The sequence below is a fragment of the Anopheles merus genome, chromosome 3L (assembly GCF_017562075.2).
Source record: "Anopheles merus strain MAF chromosome 3L, AmerM5.1, whole genome shotgun sequence".
Classification (NCBI taxonomy): Eukaryota; Metazoa; Arthropoda; class Insecta; order Diptera; family Culicidae; genus Anopheles; species Anopheles merus.
Genome location: NC_054085.1, coordinates 33,670,687 through 33,686,914, shown reverse-complemented (window position 1 = coordinate 33,686,914; position 16,228 = coordinate 33,670,687). Strand labels below are relative to the sequence as shown.

Below are 16,228 nucleotides of genomic sequence, written 5' to 3'. Positions count from 1 at the left end.
GTTAAATGAGCGAATTACAGATCCGTATTCATTCCAAGCAAACCATCCTGTTCAGAATCACATAAGTATCGGTAGCAATGGAGAGCTTCCACGCTGAAAATTGGATATATCTAGCACTACCATGTGTTCTGGAGAAAGATGGTAATCCTTAACAAATAACTTAACTAATTTGTACAAAATAATGAGCTTCATTTCCAGTGCTTCAAAATCAAATGAATTACATCATGTTACCGTTTTGAGCTCAACAAATTGGAACACATCATCAACCAAACTGAAAATGCACAAACGTACAAACTCAACCTGTGTTGGTTTGTTTTGTGGATTTCCCACCCTAACAATCGTTTTTAAACACCGGCCTGTTGAGAAATGCCGTGAGCGGATGCCACCGCGCACCCAAACGAACGAATCCCACCGCCGCCGGGCAATGTCGATGCAATGCGACATGGATTAAGAATTCTATGCCGTTCCTCGGCTGGGAGTGGGCATTAGTGGGTGCAGGTGAAGCACGCCACGAGCCAGCGAGAAGCAAGCGGAAAGGCAAGGAATTTGAATATTAAATCACTTCACCATATCCCACCGTGGTGCTGAGTAGAGAGAGGGAGCGGGGGAGGAGGAGGTGTGGGTTCGAGAACACGGTGCATTGCACGCCATGTCGAAAGCGGGCAACCACCGGGTGGGGTGACATGTGACGATGAGCTACGATGACATTTTGCCTCTGCCCGCGTATGCTGCGCCGTGAAGCAACGCTCAGGAACAGTTGTGGATGTGCGCCCCAATGCACTTGTAGATGTACCAAGAATGTGTGTGTGAGTATGTGCATATACTTAATGGTTAATGATGTCTTTTTTTCCTTCTGTTTTCGTTGGTTCGTTGCTTCGTCGGCAAATGACTAGAAACGTTAATCATTGCGCGGTCAACTGACGGAAACATTAGCGGGAGTTTGAGCCGCTCTTGGTAAGATCAACCCTAGCCTGGCGGAGAATGTAACGCTTTACCGTTAGGTTATATGGAAAATACATTTCAATGCATCGAGGAAGTGAAACGTACAGAGGAACCGATTGCCAGAGTCCTCTCATCATCATTCGTGGTGAATAATTGTTCTACAATGGTCTTCAAATCAATTTACTTTGAACAAGACAAGAAATCCAAAAACAAAACCGTATTCTTCTGATACCCCTTAAAACAACACGGAAGAGCACATAGAAAGCACATAAAGAATAATCTATAACTGAGCCCAATGGGCAATTAGTGTAGGACAACTTTTAAAATCCTTGAATGCTCCAAAGATCCTGTCCGACCCGGTGAGAGAAAACGCTAATTATGACTGAAGTATTTCCCTGCCTTTAAAGCCACCGTACGGCAAACCATTCGGAGCGTCGCGCAAGTTCAAAGTACTCCTTTCAAAAAAAGAAAAAAGAAAAAGGATTCTCATGGACTTTTCATCGCGCCGGCCAGCAATGCCGTTCGCTTTTGTTTTATTCCCTTTTTCCATCGATTCAACCAGTGTTCCATTTTAGGTGAGCTCGTTACACTGACCTTCATTGGGGACCCGGATCTCGTTCGACAGGTTTGTTGGTCCTTTATTTCTGTGTTTTTTTACTTGTCGCTCAGTTTTAGGGGGTTGTTCCGCCGTCCATTAAACCAGCAGGCAGCTCAGAATCAGGAAGACATTCTCGAGTCTTCTGGCTCGCTGCTTTATCGCTACACGAAACACACAAAGACACGCACAGCATGGCCCCGACCCTCGGCGCCATCGCAGAGCGCCTGGGAACAGGGTGAGAAAGAGGGAGAGCGGGAACGGCTGCCGGAGCTTCCTTGGCTTCGGTATCGGGCGAAAAATAAACTCACCTTGAAATTATTATGATAATATATCGGTGCGAGGGGCTGCCCGTTGGTTGCACAGTGTCGATCCACGGGAGGAGAACACGGGAAGGAGCAAAACCAGTGCCCGTTGTCAGTGTTTTTATCACAGATTCGTTCGGGGCTGGATGGTCTCATCGATGGTCAATTGAAGCGAACGGTCCAAGTGGAGCGTAGAGGTGAGAAAAGTGCGAAGCGAAACGATGGCATGGCGCAAGAGTTCCCATGATCATAATCGATCGATAAGGAAAACCCCGACACCCAGCAACCGTCCCCGTCCGCAGTGGTATCATACTTGATGGTAGGGAGAGATGGAGAGGAGATATGCTCCATTTGAAATGCAAATGGCATGTTGAAGCATTTCATCCTCCGGCTACCTCCTCCCGCCCAGTATCAGTGGATATAAATGGTACCACTATGTGCAATAGCAATAAATCCGGTGGCAAAAGTGTGAAATCGCGTCCGAGTTTATCGTTTTCGTTGTGTTTTGCCACCAAATTATGCTAATCCGCTCAGTGTCTGATAAAGGAGTTCTTCGGACGCCTCTGACAGCATAAATCATTTCTTTTGCGGGGTGGCACGGGATTCTATTTTCAGTGCAAAGTCCCCTGCGATTGTGTTGGTGTTTTTGGATGTTAGTTTACATTTTTATTAATTTTGGCTGGTGGTAGAGGATATAAATAATTTATCGATGGGTCAGTGTCAGTTGTCGATGCCGGGCACGGGGTGTGGAAGGGTCCGTCGTTACGGGGTTGCGGGCGGGGCGCGCCGAATTGTGTGCCATCTCATGTGGAACAGATTTAGTTCAAGGTTCACGTGGTGTGGTCGCTCCGCTGGATGGCTTTTGGGTTGAAGTTGAAGTAGGAAACGAAAGTGAGGTAGTCGTTTCTTTTTTTTTATATTTGGTTGGTCTACGATGACGTTTGGCCGTTGAACCAAAGTTCACGTTCATTGAAAGTCTATCAATTATCGATTGTGTCTAGCTGACATGTTGAACGGGCACAGCAAGCAGAAGGAATGCGGCATTTGGCGGACTGTTCCGGGGTTGCTTACGCTTTCACAGCGGAATTGGGCGTTTCTGTTTTAGAACATATGGGGTATTAATCGTGTATTAGAAGTGAGCAAAGCTGCTGCCTTTTAAGATTTGAACAATTTGGTGAGGATAATTCAGATCTGTATCTCATCTTGATTACTATTATTATTGTATTTATTTTCAATTTTTTGCCACGAGGGCTGTACAACAAAAACTTGAAGCTAAACCTTACCTATCTAAACCCTTATACTAAATTGGAATTCATAGAAATTGTTAAAAAAATTAAAATCCTAGAAAGAGGAAAAATTTGGTCAGGAAACATGGATATTTCTTTTAATATTTGTTTCATAGAGGCTTTAGACCTTTTGGCTGACATTGGCAGTAATTTTTAGGAAAATATAAATGTTGCACAATTTGTATTCGGAGCTTGGAATTCTGCGATGGAACATTTTAGAGCGTATATATATATTTTCTTGGCCGATAGATGGCATGATTTTCTCCCACAGTGTGTTGAACTTTGGATCGCTTTGATGCAAGTTGCATAGCTTATAGCACGCAAACCTACAGCGCTCGTGTGAACTAGCGGTGGGTCATTTGATTCATTTCACGACCCGACCCGAAGTCGGGTACGAGCCAGTCGGAATCGATTCCGACCCGTGGGTGCAGCGTGTGCCATAGGTTGGAGCCGGAATCAAATCCGAACCGAATGTTCAGTAGATGCAAGAAAGTGTTAACTTATGTCTACTAACTTAATATTTGTCATTTTCTTGCTTTTTTAAGATTTTTTAACATTGGTTTCGCTAATTCTTCAAAACTTGGTAATGTTATTTGTGGTTCGTGTGCTAAAGTCTTTAAATTTTTCCATTGTTTTTCAACTGCAGTGCATTGAGTAAATTTTTGTTTTGTAGTTTCACTCTTTCAGAATTACTTACCACCGAGTGCAAGACCTTCCTCAATCTGACAGTGACAGATTTACGCAAAGTACAACCGATTGTTCATGGACTAAAATTATGTTATGTTTTCAGGAGAATCTGTTAATGTATTCAGCAGAAGCTTCTGCTATCACGATCCAGGTCAACGTCAGAGTAAATAGCTACATCAAGCCTTCCAGAGATGGAACTGTATAAAATTGCATACTTGGGATGGATTTGCATAAATCTTTCTAAGCGAGAATTGTTTTCCACAACATACAATTCAATTCATTTTTCTCACTCATTTTACCTTAATGATGCTGCCTTAATGATTCATTTTTTTTCTTTTACACATTTTCTTCAATTTGTTGTTCTACCTAATTCATCTCAGTACTATATTTGCAGGGAAATAATACTTCTTCTTCTTCTTTGGCGTTGTGCCGCTGTTGTATGTAACTGTTGTCGGTCAAGGCCTGTGCCTGTACCACTAAGTGGGCTTTGGCTTTCAGTGACTTACTTTTTGCACATAGGAGGATAGTCATGTCATACGAGAGTACGGTCCATTCGGGGCTTGAACCCATGACGGGCATGTTGTTAAGTCCGTACGAGCTGACGACTGTACCACCAGACTGGCCCAATAATACTTCATTCAACTAGAATAAGATGGAAGCTGTTCAAAACTTCTCCAGAAATGAAAATTATTCTTATCAAGTTTGCTTGATCGATTCAATCAGATTGATCGTAAAACAAACTCATTACTTTTCTGCCCCTAGTTGGCGGTATACTTTTCACAAGCTTCATTTCCAAAGTGTTAAGCTGTACCACCTTCCGCTGTGTGGAATGAATAGTAGTTATCCAAGCCGGTACCAATCACCACTCGACCGGGTCTGAGCTGATGAAGCTTCCGGTTCACGAGCCCGCCCGGATCGTGTTTCAATAAATTCCAGCTCACCATTATTTACGGCTCCCGATAATTGAATCAGATTTCGTCTATTCTTTACGCGTGTGTGTGTGTGTGCGTGCGAGCATGGCTCGTGTTCGTGAGACCCCAGCCCTACCGGCTAGCTCCCGGCGGGGTTTTTGCTGTGCCTGTCAAAAGCCTGTCCATGGCATGCCAAGTACGGTTTGAGCAATTTCTTCGCCGGAATTTACAATTCGTCCCGGTCCGTCCTGCTCTCAACGACTGCCCGAGGCCAAGAAGGATAGCGAGTCGCTCCATTGCAGCAGGCGTCTGGTTACCGTCCAGACCACGTCGTTAGAGTGAAGCGTTTTCCTTTCCAGAGCGGTTGCTTTCCATCGGACGTATGCGTGCTTCAATTTACATAAAGCCGCCCACCACCCACTTTGCCAACTGTCCGACGCCGGTATCCGTTTCACCCGTGTACTACCTCCAGGGCGAACTACCTCGACGGTAGTATAATGATAGCATCAGTGCGACTTTCCCCTGGTTGCTAATGTAGAATAAAGCGGTAGAGAGTCGCATTCTATCCACAACCAGACGCGTCCCCGGTGCGAAACGGGAAGAGCGAAGCCACGGCACAGCGAAATATTAAACACGTAAGGTCTATAAAATAGATTTATGTACCGACAGGGCGAATAAATGAACTTTATAACATTATTACGATTATTGGCTACCGGTTGATAGCGGCCAGCCCTCAACACAACGACGAAGATGATTAAACTAACTCGTGATAGCATGTTTTCGGTACCACGGCGTGTGCCACGGGGTAGTGAGCGCGGGATGAAAAGAACAGGGCGGTGATGATGGCGGATTGACGCGTTGGTTGCGTAGTAGTAAAAATTGAATCTCTCACACACAGCACGCGCGACGCGGGTCAATTTGATGTGAAGTGAGGTTGTGGCGGAGTGACGGGTCGTCGTCCCGTCGACCATCCATTTGACCCAGAATTATTGTGCCTGTCAGCGGTGGCTTAGCAGGATTGAAGAGGTTGATAAACTTCCTACAATCGTTATGGCTCGATAAGGTGGTGTGGGGTAGGGTGTTTAGGGCCGTTAGGAGATGAGAGGGCAGAATATCATGTCTAGGTTAGAGCAAGCTATAGGCAATCAATAAAATTCTCTTCTTCTTCTTCTTCTTCTTCTTCTTCTTATTATTATTATTATTATTATTATTATTATTATTATTATTATTATTATTATTATTATTATTATTATATTATTATTATTATTATATTATTATTATTATTATTATTATTATTATTATTATTATTATTGTTATTATTATTATTACTTATATTATTATTATTATTTTTACTCTTATTATTCTTCTTCTTCTTTTTCTTCTTCTTCTTCTTTGGCACAACAACCATTGTTAATCAAGGTATTCTAGGTTCAGTGGCTTATTCATCACCCATAGCAGTATAGTCATTCCTACGTATGACGGCACAGTCCATCCGTGGCTTTAACCCATGACAGGCATGTTGTTGAGTCCGTACGAGTTGACGGCTGTAGCACAATACCTGTTAATTAATCTTAATCTACACTATTATTCGTTTGTTCGAAGAATAATACTGATGCCTAGTATAATGATTATCTCACAGACTCCTTGCTCGTTTCTTAGGCTCACCTAGACATCTAACAGAAAAAGTTTATGTTGTTGACGGTTCACAAACATGGCACAAATACACGAATAGATGAAGTTGATATTTCAGTTACACTTTGATAGATTGAGCTATGGTGCCTCTTCGTTGACAACATTTAGTAGAATTAAGTTGTTGGATAAAGAGTTCCGTGGATAACGTGTAAAGTATCCTTGCACTCAAGATTCTAAAAGGCAATAACAATGGAAGTAAAGAAGGTTTGGAGCCTAGTTGGAAACTAGTTGTTCGAAGCATTTTCTTCCAAATTGCAATCCATAAAGAAATATTAATAGCAAGAATAAAAAAGATCAGTGTAAAATTGTTTTTTGAAGTTATCACCCTCATCTTTTCCAGCATAAACTACTCTCAATGAAACCATATTTAAATAATCATGTTACTCGCTAGCAAACGCCATCAATGCGTCTCGTTATTGCCCCGACACAAACAATATCATTTATCAAACGTGTAGTCCACACGACCTCGATTTGCAAGACACATTGGTAAACCATCCTTCTACTTGCCGCTGTGCCGCCCTTAAACCACCTACACTGTGTCCTAACTCCGGAACGGCTAACTCAAAAAACCAAACAAACAAGTGTGAAATGTTAAATGTACGCATTGCAGATGCAGAGGAAGCTTCCACGCGAAACACGGGCCCCAACAACCGGTGCCCGCTACATCCGGGCACGGGCAAGCAACCGGAATCGCGGTTGTATGGTGCGAACGCATCCGGCATCCCCTGTGTGTGTGTGTGTCGGTGTTGGCTGCACTGAGACAACATTACAACACGTTTGCTCTCGTTTGCGGACTTGCCGAAGGTTTGCAGGTTTTCCGGGTACGTGCGATCGGTCCCGCCACACACCCACAACGACACGGCAAATATGTGTCTGGGTTTTCGGTTGGAAATTTTCATTTCAATCCCAGCACCGTGACTGTCGCGGGCCCGGGTTTGCACTATCCCCAACAAGTTTTGCTCCCATCGGAAGCATTCGTTTTGATTTGGGAAAGGGGGGAAAAATAACGGTGCGAGGCAACAACACTCGCCGCTCTCGTTCGTTAGGATACATCCACATGGGTACGAAAATCGAAATGAAACTTTTCATATGGGGGTTAGTTTTGGGAGCTGTTTTTTACTTGATCGCTCATTCCTACTTGCCAAGCAAGTGTAAACAGTCGAGCGAGAGAGAAAAAACCCCTAGGAACGATGAGCGAAGCGTACTGAATTAATTTCGCTTCTTTTGCCGTTAAAGAACAGTAACTGCTTCAGCAAAAATGGTAAGATCTTTTTGGTTTTTTCTTTGCTTTTTCTGTTCGATCTGCTTGATTGATGGTGTTTGCTTGCTAATATTGGAACTTGGGAAGGTTTTGGAGCCGGAACGTCGGTCGTTTCTTGCTTTCCGAGATGAATTTATGTGGTGCATTAGACGCTTCGGTTTTGTTTCTAGGAAGCACGAAACTTTTCCAAACCACCAAACAAGAAAGCATTGGAAGAGAGGCTCTCTTCCAAAAAAGGACTTCTTGTACTTCCCACCGAAGTGCTATCCGAGTAATTGGTCGGTTTCGATCGCACAGCTATTTGAAAGTGTAAAAGAAAAGCCTTACCGCAACTGATAGCTTTTCAGGTGGTGCCATTGTGTGGCTAGGAGTTGGATCAACTCTTCTAATAGAATTCCATAGCCGACTTCGAAGGTGCAATTCTGCAGAAAGCCTACCCAATCGACGCTCTGGAAACGCTTTTCGCACCTTATCTCGGTTGCGGTTAGTGTGCAGAAGAAAACTCATCTGAAACTCATTCTCATCCTGACCGGGCCTGGTCTGGTCTAGTCTGGCCGATCGGCCCCGGTCAAAGTTATCGTCCAGTTGACCTTTCCATCGTTTGCCGTTGGCCGAAAAGTTCACCGGTGTGGCGTACCCAGCCGCAACAATGGTTAGCTGACAAACTTTATCCATCCATATCGGGGCTTGAGATCGTTACGGAAGGAGGAGGGAGTTTCTTGTTTCTTCTTGATTTAGTGCTACAGTACGGGTGTGTTTGTGTGTCTCCAGTAGGTGTTTGGTTCTAAAGGAACCAGACCTATGCGTGAGAAGCAAACGATAAAGAATGGGCCCCGCCGAACTTCGACTGGCGATGAAAGCGGTCCGCGAAGCGTTCTCAAACATTTTTCTTTATGTTTACACTTTGGTTTTGCTTGGTTTGCTTGGGTGTCTTCACCAAACACAAACACTGTTGTGCAGCGCAGACACACATGGCCCCAGTAGCGGAGGAAACAGCTCCCGCTCAATATTTCGCTCCAGCGCTAGCCACGAAACCACTTTTGGTGCTTTCCATATATCCGTCTCCTTACTGGTGCGAAAACCACCCGGAATGATTTAGCACCGATAATGGATCCAGCGGTACTCGTTGCTCGTGCCACTGGGGTGGCTAGTGATGGGTAACACCGTGCGTGCTTCAATTTGGTAGATTAAAATCGTGACCAACTGGCGTTTCCATTCCAAGCGGTCTTCCTGGCCTTGGAATGGCGGCCACGGAACGTGGTTCAACGTTTTCCAAAACTGCTCAAGCGTTACATGATATCGTGATAAAAGGCACATTGATCACTACAACTCATGCTCACTCGGTGCTCGGTGTTAGCACTTGAAGTTCGTTTACTTGGAGCTGTGTGGGTATGAAGCAGTGGGTTTTTGCTAGAATCGATGTGTAAGCTAAGGCCGTAAAGAGGAAATTTTTGATCACTTTTTGGATTTTTGGTTTTTGTTTGGTTGGGAGAAATGACACAAACGAAGAGAAGAATTGTGGTAAGGTTTTCGAAGACATATGAATTCGTTGCTAAAAACTATTTTTTCCCTAGTTTTTCCCAAGTAGTGTAGAGGTTGAAGTAAAAAGAGGTGATTTTTCGTATCCAGTCCCTGAGGAGGCCGCTTTTAAGTTTTTAATAATTGCCATGATGTACTAGAATATATTGAAAACGTGTCCGACCCCAAGTTGACCCAGCACTAGACAGTACCAGTTCTAGAACCGAAGAACGCATCTACGAATAGAAGAGAAAAACAGCACGCAAATCCCGTTGCTTTTAAGACCATCGTTCTGTCGGCCTAGGAGGATTTCTTCACTAAGATTTGGATTTTTGGAGCTTAAAATTAGTAAAAAGTTAAAAGGTGTAGGGTAAATGTGACTTTAAAGATTATAGACGTTATTTTGGGCAATCCCGTTTAGTGATGGGAAAAATGAATCTTGGAAGGGATTCGAATCTGCGAATCTCAATCCCGGTTGGAATTCCAATCTTTGAATTCAAATTCCAATGTGATGTAGCGTTTTTCCTAGTTCGCAGCGGGGTGAGGAAGCGGGGGGTTCATACCATTAGTTGTATACCATTCGTCAAAGCTGGAGTAAGAGCTCATTCTGTTTTACTCTTAATTCTTTAACTTTGATTATTGAAATTTAATAATTTAGTTCGTTACTGTATTTTCTCATTAAAGTAACATTACACCAACATTTGCTATATTTGCTTTGACTGGAAACTGCGCGATTCTACCTCGGAAATTCTAGACGCGAGTTTACTTCTCGACCCCATTAATCAGAATCCCTATCCCCATTGGGATTTCAATTCCAATCCCAATCGAATCGCAATCAAATCCCAATTGAAATTGATTTAGTAAGAAAATATTTAATACCAAAAATGCCTTAAGTGTCGGCAATTCGAAACAATACGATAGACGGAACATAGTACCATCAAGCATAAAAATTACTGATGTACTGATGGCTTTGTAAAATTTCCCTGAAATGTTCATGGCAAATGGATCTTGAGGTGCCCACCTCTTTTACGAGTAGTTGCGGTGGCTCAGAAGTGCTTGCAGCGTATTGGAATTGTTCTGATTCTTTGATGAATTCAAGCAGAAGTTGTTGATTCCCGGAAGTAGTTGATGAGTTTGTAAACCCGCTTTGGGTTAGTCACCAATCGATGCCTACCCCGTAGAAGGTAGGATCTTACTTGGAATACTTGTCAGCATGTTCACGTAGACAACGATTAGATTCTATTCTCTTTTAATTTTTGTTCTAGGTGTTATGCATTCTTCAGAAATTACATTCTTACATAGATACAAGATACATTCTTCAGAAATTCTGAAATATTTCATTTTTGTAGAGACTTTAAGCCTGATGCCCTCATTCGTCTCTCTGAACCAAACCAAAATCTAACCTTGGAAACTATCATTCTTTTCTGGTATATAATTTCTTGCCTGTAGCTGCCTTATTCTGAGTATTTTGGGATATGTTTGAGTAATTGAGAAACCAAGTGTTTAAAATTTCCCGTAAGAACGACCTAATTGGCCGTATCACTAAATTGATGTGTTGAAACGAAATGTTGAAATGAAACTCTAGCTTCTTCTCTCTAAATTTATACGATGTATTAGTGTTAATAACCATTGCGATACCAGACATATATTGCACACTCCTGACATGACATGCAGCCAAAAATAGCTTGTTCGACATGAACTTGAACATGCACAACAAGCATTGGAAAAAAAACCGTTACGCACCAATAAAAAATGTCACAGCAAAATCGTGCGTGTCCTGCAAGACGGTGTGCCTGGTGTAATAAATAATACACCTTGGAAAGCAGACACACACACACACACATGAGCACTTTTTTGAGCATGGTATGGGAGGGGAAATGTTTCATTCGAACACCTAGCCCAAATTAATCCACACGTAGCAAATCGACCGTTCCGGCGAGGATATCAAACGCAGCCCGACAAACACAATTACCGGACAGCAAACAAAAATACAACCGCTGGCATCTTGCCGTGCCGTACGTGTAAACCAATTTTCGTAATGAAATTCGTTAGCAGTGCCAGTTCGTGACACCGGTGAAGGGCACGCAGTGCGCGTGTGTGACTTGTGCACGTCGTGCCAATAATGTGTTGCGAAGGGAACCGCTCCACCACCGCCACAGGGGAACGTTTGTTGTGCCCACGTGCGCTTCGAACGGCGTGTCTATTATCACATGCTTATTATCATAAATTAGCAGCCAGACAGAGTGGCCGCAAAGGATAAAGCTCACGCGCACGGGTATCAAACGAGTGGGCATAGAAAGTGAGCTCAAAGCAGATGGACCGATGAGTGGCGATGATGATGAGCTTCCGCTGTGAACCAGCGAGCTAATTTACTTCGCTCGCAACAGCAAGACAGCCAAACTAACCAAACGACAAACCGTGCTCCTTCCCCGCCCGGCGGCTGATGGAAAGTAGTTGACGAGAGTGCAGTTAAATAAGCGAATAAGAAAGTGAAAATGAGCTTCCTCGTGCCGGCTTATCGTACATCGTGCGCAGGGACACATCAAAGGAACGAACGGAGCGTGTAAACGAAAGAAAAAAAAAGGGGAGAGCATAGAAAAAAGAAATGGAGAAGAAACGCAAACATGCCAGTGGTTGCTCCCATTTTTTTTATTCTAGGACAGAAAAAAGGGGGAAACGGGCGAAACCCACCCACCCCGAGAACGTACGCGGAATTCAAGCTTTCTTGTTGAGCTCCAAGCAAGCGGAAAGATAACAACAGCTTCTTTCAGGCACCCGCAGTGGAACATCTTGCAGCGGGTCTCGCACCGGTAGCCAGCTGTCGTTTGGAGTTTATGGAGAGCAACAGGATGGGAAGAAGTAAAAGTAGCAGCAGCAGCAAGTAGCACTTAAGCACAGGTATTCCTGAGCCTGAGGAGATGCGTACCACCACCATGCAGTGTTGGAGATGGTTCGATATTACATCTGCTCCCTGTCTGCCTTGTTGGTATGAGTGTTTTGCCGCAGATAGAAGAGAACGCAAAATCAACCCACTTGCTGTGCATTTGCTCTCCACTTGCACTGCCAATTGCTCTGCCTGGCTATGCATTTACTGTCCACTTCGCAACGTAACTGCTCGTGCACAATTAAGCATTTAAATCTTGTTCACGGTTGTTTCGCGTTTTAAAACGCCACCACCACGAAAGCATCCGTACCTTCACATCCATCCGTCTTGTGCTCGAGCGAAAATCGGTCTGCCGTAAACAAAAAGCAACAGTCGTTCAGCATTTCCCATTTTGCACCCCTATCCACGATGGAGACGCCCCGTTCCCCTTGGTAAACGGTGTAGCACCTGACATTCAAAACATCAGGCAGAGGCAGCAGCTTCCCAGCAGGAACCGCAGGCACCGAACCCGCGCCGAGGACCGTTCGGTTCTGTTGAATGTATCCGCTGCACGAAAGCTTGCCTGCTCCTGAAAGCTTTCCACTTCGGTTCCGCCTCGGCCGTGTTCGGATTCGGGCGCAATCGTTCAATCCACCCCTCTGTTGCGTCCGCGGTCCCTCTACGCTCCACGGAAGCTGTTGCGCTTCATCAGAGGGAACCGCAGTCAACACCGCAAAACCCTCAATGTACCCTCATCGTCATCATTCACGAGGATCGCGCGAACGGCAGCTGGCGAGCTCGCGCCGGGACCTTTGTCGGGGACGAGCGAGCGAGCGAGCGAACAGTTTGTTGCTGACGTTTGCCACGGGAAAGTGTGTTCGCGCCCGCCTGTGCTCGCTGCTCGTACACGGGAAAGCCCGTACCCGTGTCCGTGAATCCTGGACCGTTTCCAGTTCGTTCCTTGCCGTGTCCCTGTGCAGAAGATATGGCAGAAGAAGGGGTGGTGAAGTGATGCTCTCTCGCTCTCTATTGCAGACTTCTTTCGAAGTTTGTACATGCATTCGGAGTTGTGCAAGTGTATAAACACGTTTATTTTACGAAAGAATATGGAGAGTACGTAAAAAAGCGCTCTAAAAGCTGTGATGTCTCACAATTAAAATCTCATTAAATTAGCAAATATACGACCGTGTACAGGTGTGTTTGTGTATGTGTGTGTGTGCAAATATTTGAGCCTTTGCGGCACGTGAATCCCATTTAAAACAATCGTTAATGGGTTCGTTGAGAGCTATTTTAACAGCTTGGTTCCGTGCGCCGCCAGCTAGAAAATAAAGATAAGTGGCAAACTGTGTGGCAAAGTCCTTCGGCAACCCAAAAAGCCCAAAAGGAAGTGTGAAATTATTTACCGAACATCGAAAAGTAATTACTCACACCTGCTGGTTTGTGGGGCGTATCGTCACAGCGCCACCTGAAGCGACTCGGCTGGTAAAATGGGGAGACAGGTGCGTCCAAAGGTTTTTTTTTTGTGAGAAGGTTTCAGTGTGAGGCAACCGTCCCGAACGGTTTGAGCATTTGTGAATGTTCTGCATCAAGTGTTGGGGAGAGAGCATTGTATTTGGAGTGATTAGTAAAATGCATTAAATATCTTCTGAGGAAAGCCTGGCAGCAAAATGTGTAATAATTGCAAAAAAAATTTACAGAAGTGATCAAGCTAAAAGTTTAATTTCGATTGCAAAATAGTACACTTATAGATACAACTTCCAAAATCCAGTGGCAAGTGTCCCAAAAATAATACAGAAAAAATCAATCACAAAACGCAAGTTAATCAGTTTCCAGTGCCGTTCGTTATTTCCGTTCGTTGCTCTGTTGTAAGGCCAATAAAACGCACCCTCCAGCCCACTGAACGGCCAAAAAACAAAACAAAAAACTCCAACCCGACGGCGATGATTAGTAGCGAGAACCAATCGATCTTCGTTAAAACGATCCCGAAAGGCTGTGCTAAAGTGACGAGTTCTCGAGTACTGCTCGGAAAACACTCCCCCACGCTGCTTTCCACACAGCCGTACTCGCGCCAGTTCTGTGGGTGAAAATTTTGTGAGAAAATTCCATCTCAACTTCTGCCACCAGCGAGCGGCTCACCAGCTGCTGTTTCGGTCGGTTAATTTGATGGGAAAATCGTCTCACGTTCAATCGGTTACTTCCAAAGGCGGAACCGGCAGAAACGCACGTCAGGGGCAGCGGAGTAGTAAACGAAACGGAAGCGATCCAGCAAACGCAACTGTACGGAATCACATCGAATATCGGCGAGGCGGCCACGGCAAGCAACAAGCGCCACACATACGTTCGCGGGCAAAACCAAGACCAGCGGTGCGGTGCGCAAATGGTGGCGAAGTGTTGTGGCGTTAAAAGTTTGAAATTAAATTACGAAAAAGAAAACTGCCGCTTACGGAAAAGGAATACGGAACCGTGCCCGCAGTGATCCGTCGGAATTAAGCGAAAGATTTGATACGCGTGCGAAGAAAAGAGAAAGAGAGAGTGAGTGAGAGAGAGAGAGAGAGGGTTTGTTGTGTGTACAGTTTGCTGGCTGGTGAAGGTGGAAAGAAGTGTACATTTGTGTCCATGGTGAAAGTTTTGGGTGTTAGAGAATTGTACGGTGAAATTGATACTGAGTTGGAATGCTGTTTGCCTTTTTCGTTGCTCACTTGCGCTGAAACTTAATTTCAATCCAAGCGCACGCGATTGCTAAACTGTGAAAAAAGGGCTACAGTTTCGATCAAGCGGCTTTAGTGGCGAACTTACCACTGGAATTTGGTGCGAGGAATCTGAACGGTGGAGAAAGGAAGCTGTGCCGCTTTGGAATTTTGGGTGAGGTTCGAGTCGGTAATCTCGGTTCAATTCGATTCTCTTTAAGTGACACCACGAACCACTCGGGGCTGCAGTTAAATGGTAAGTCGACCTTTAAGGAGTTAATTCCGGTTGATACATTTCTTCAAGGATTTTCCCATTTCAATGAGAGGGTATTACAATGTTCCTGCTTTGATGAGGTTGTTCGTACGACGATTGAAAAAGATGTTAACAAAGGCTTAGTGGGATAAGTTTGCTGTGAATATTGCATACATCAAGGCGCTTTAATGATAAACGCCTAAATGTATGCAATGCGCATAGCTCCGGCTCTATGTTTGCTCTAACTCACCTATTTTTGTCCCTATGGCGTCAATTTTTAACACTGTACATTGATCGTTGTCTGTAAGACATCGAGTTTTGTCTATTAGTAATTGCTTATGAATTTATTAAATTTCATTAAAATAAAAACAATCTAATTTTACGATTTTTGTATTGTTCTTGTTATGTGAAATTACAGTTAGCATAAATTTGTTTTTGAGCAAATTTATGGTGAATCCTACAATAGTAACTTACAGACAAAATTGAGTGCTTTAGAGTAAGAAATTGATGTACACAGTCAAAAATTGATGCCTTAGAGCATTTAAAAAATTTTACTCCAATGATTATAAATCACAACAGATTAGCTTAAAGCTTTAATATGTTATCTCATCTCTCTAATATCTTTTGCGTGCTATTTTAGTTTTAATTTAATTATAAATCCGCGCATTTCTCTACCATATTTCTATGTTTATTCTATCTTAGTGCTAATTCTGGCTAGAAACTCAAATAAAACATCTTTGGGTAGATACATTTGTAATACAAACGCTTCACAATTCATAACTGTCGTTCGAAAGGTCAAGGTTGAGGTAAACTTTGCACGCCATAATGCAAAAATCTCATCATCTTAAATTGAAGACACCTGAACCATTAAGTTAAAACAGCCCAAAACAGTCACCTTTATCAAACAAAGCTGTCAACCACCAACGCTCAACCACACATACACACATGTCTTCAACTTTGCCCTTTCCAGTACATCAGCTTTCTGTCCTGCCTGTTTGCTCCATATCAACGCATCTCTCTGCCTAAACGTGTCTGGGATCGACCGGGAGACAAATTGCAAAATTTCCTTCCTTGCAAAACTTGCTGGGATGCTACGGAAGGTACACACACACTTACACTTACACTCGGGATGGACCCAAAGATATGAAAATTTGTGATGTGTTACTGCTCCCACGCAAGCCGGCCGCAAGCCGCAAGAAGTTAGACACAGATAAAGAAATGGAACGGC

General features: G+C 43.9%; 1 protein-coding gene across 4 annotated transcripts in view; it reads left to right on the top strand.

The window, feature by feature from the left end:
- The window catches only part of LOC121600356, a 131,304-nt gene that overhangs the window by 40,325 nt on the left and 74,751 nt on the right, over nucleotides 1–16,228 (top strand). For 3 of the 4 annotated variants that reach the window (XM_041928856.1, XM_041928857.1, XM_041928853.1), the window contains exon 1: nucleotides 12,914–15,003. The exons of the other annotated variant lie outside the window; for it this stretch is intronic. The gene's annotated coding sequence lies outside the window, so the exon portion shown is untranslated. Of the gene's footprint in view, nucleotides 1–12,913; nucleotides 15,004–16,228 lie in introns of those variants that run through there. 4 annotated transcript variants of the gene reach the window in all.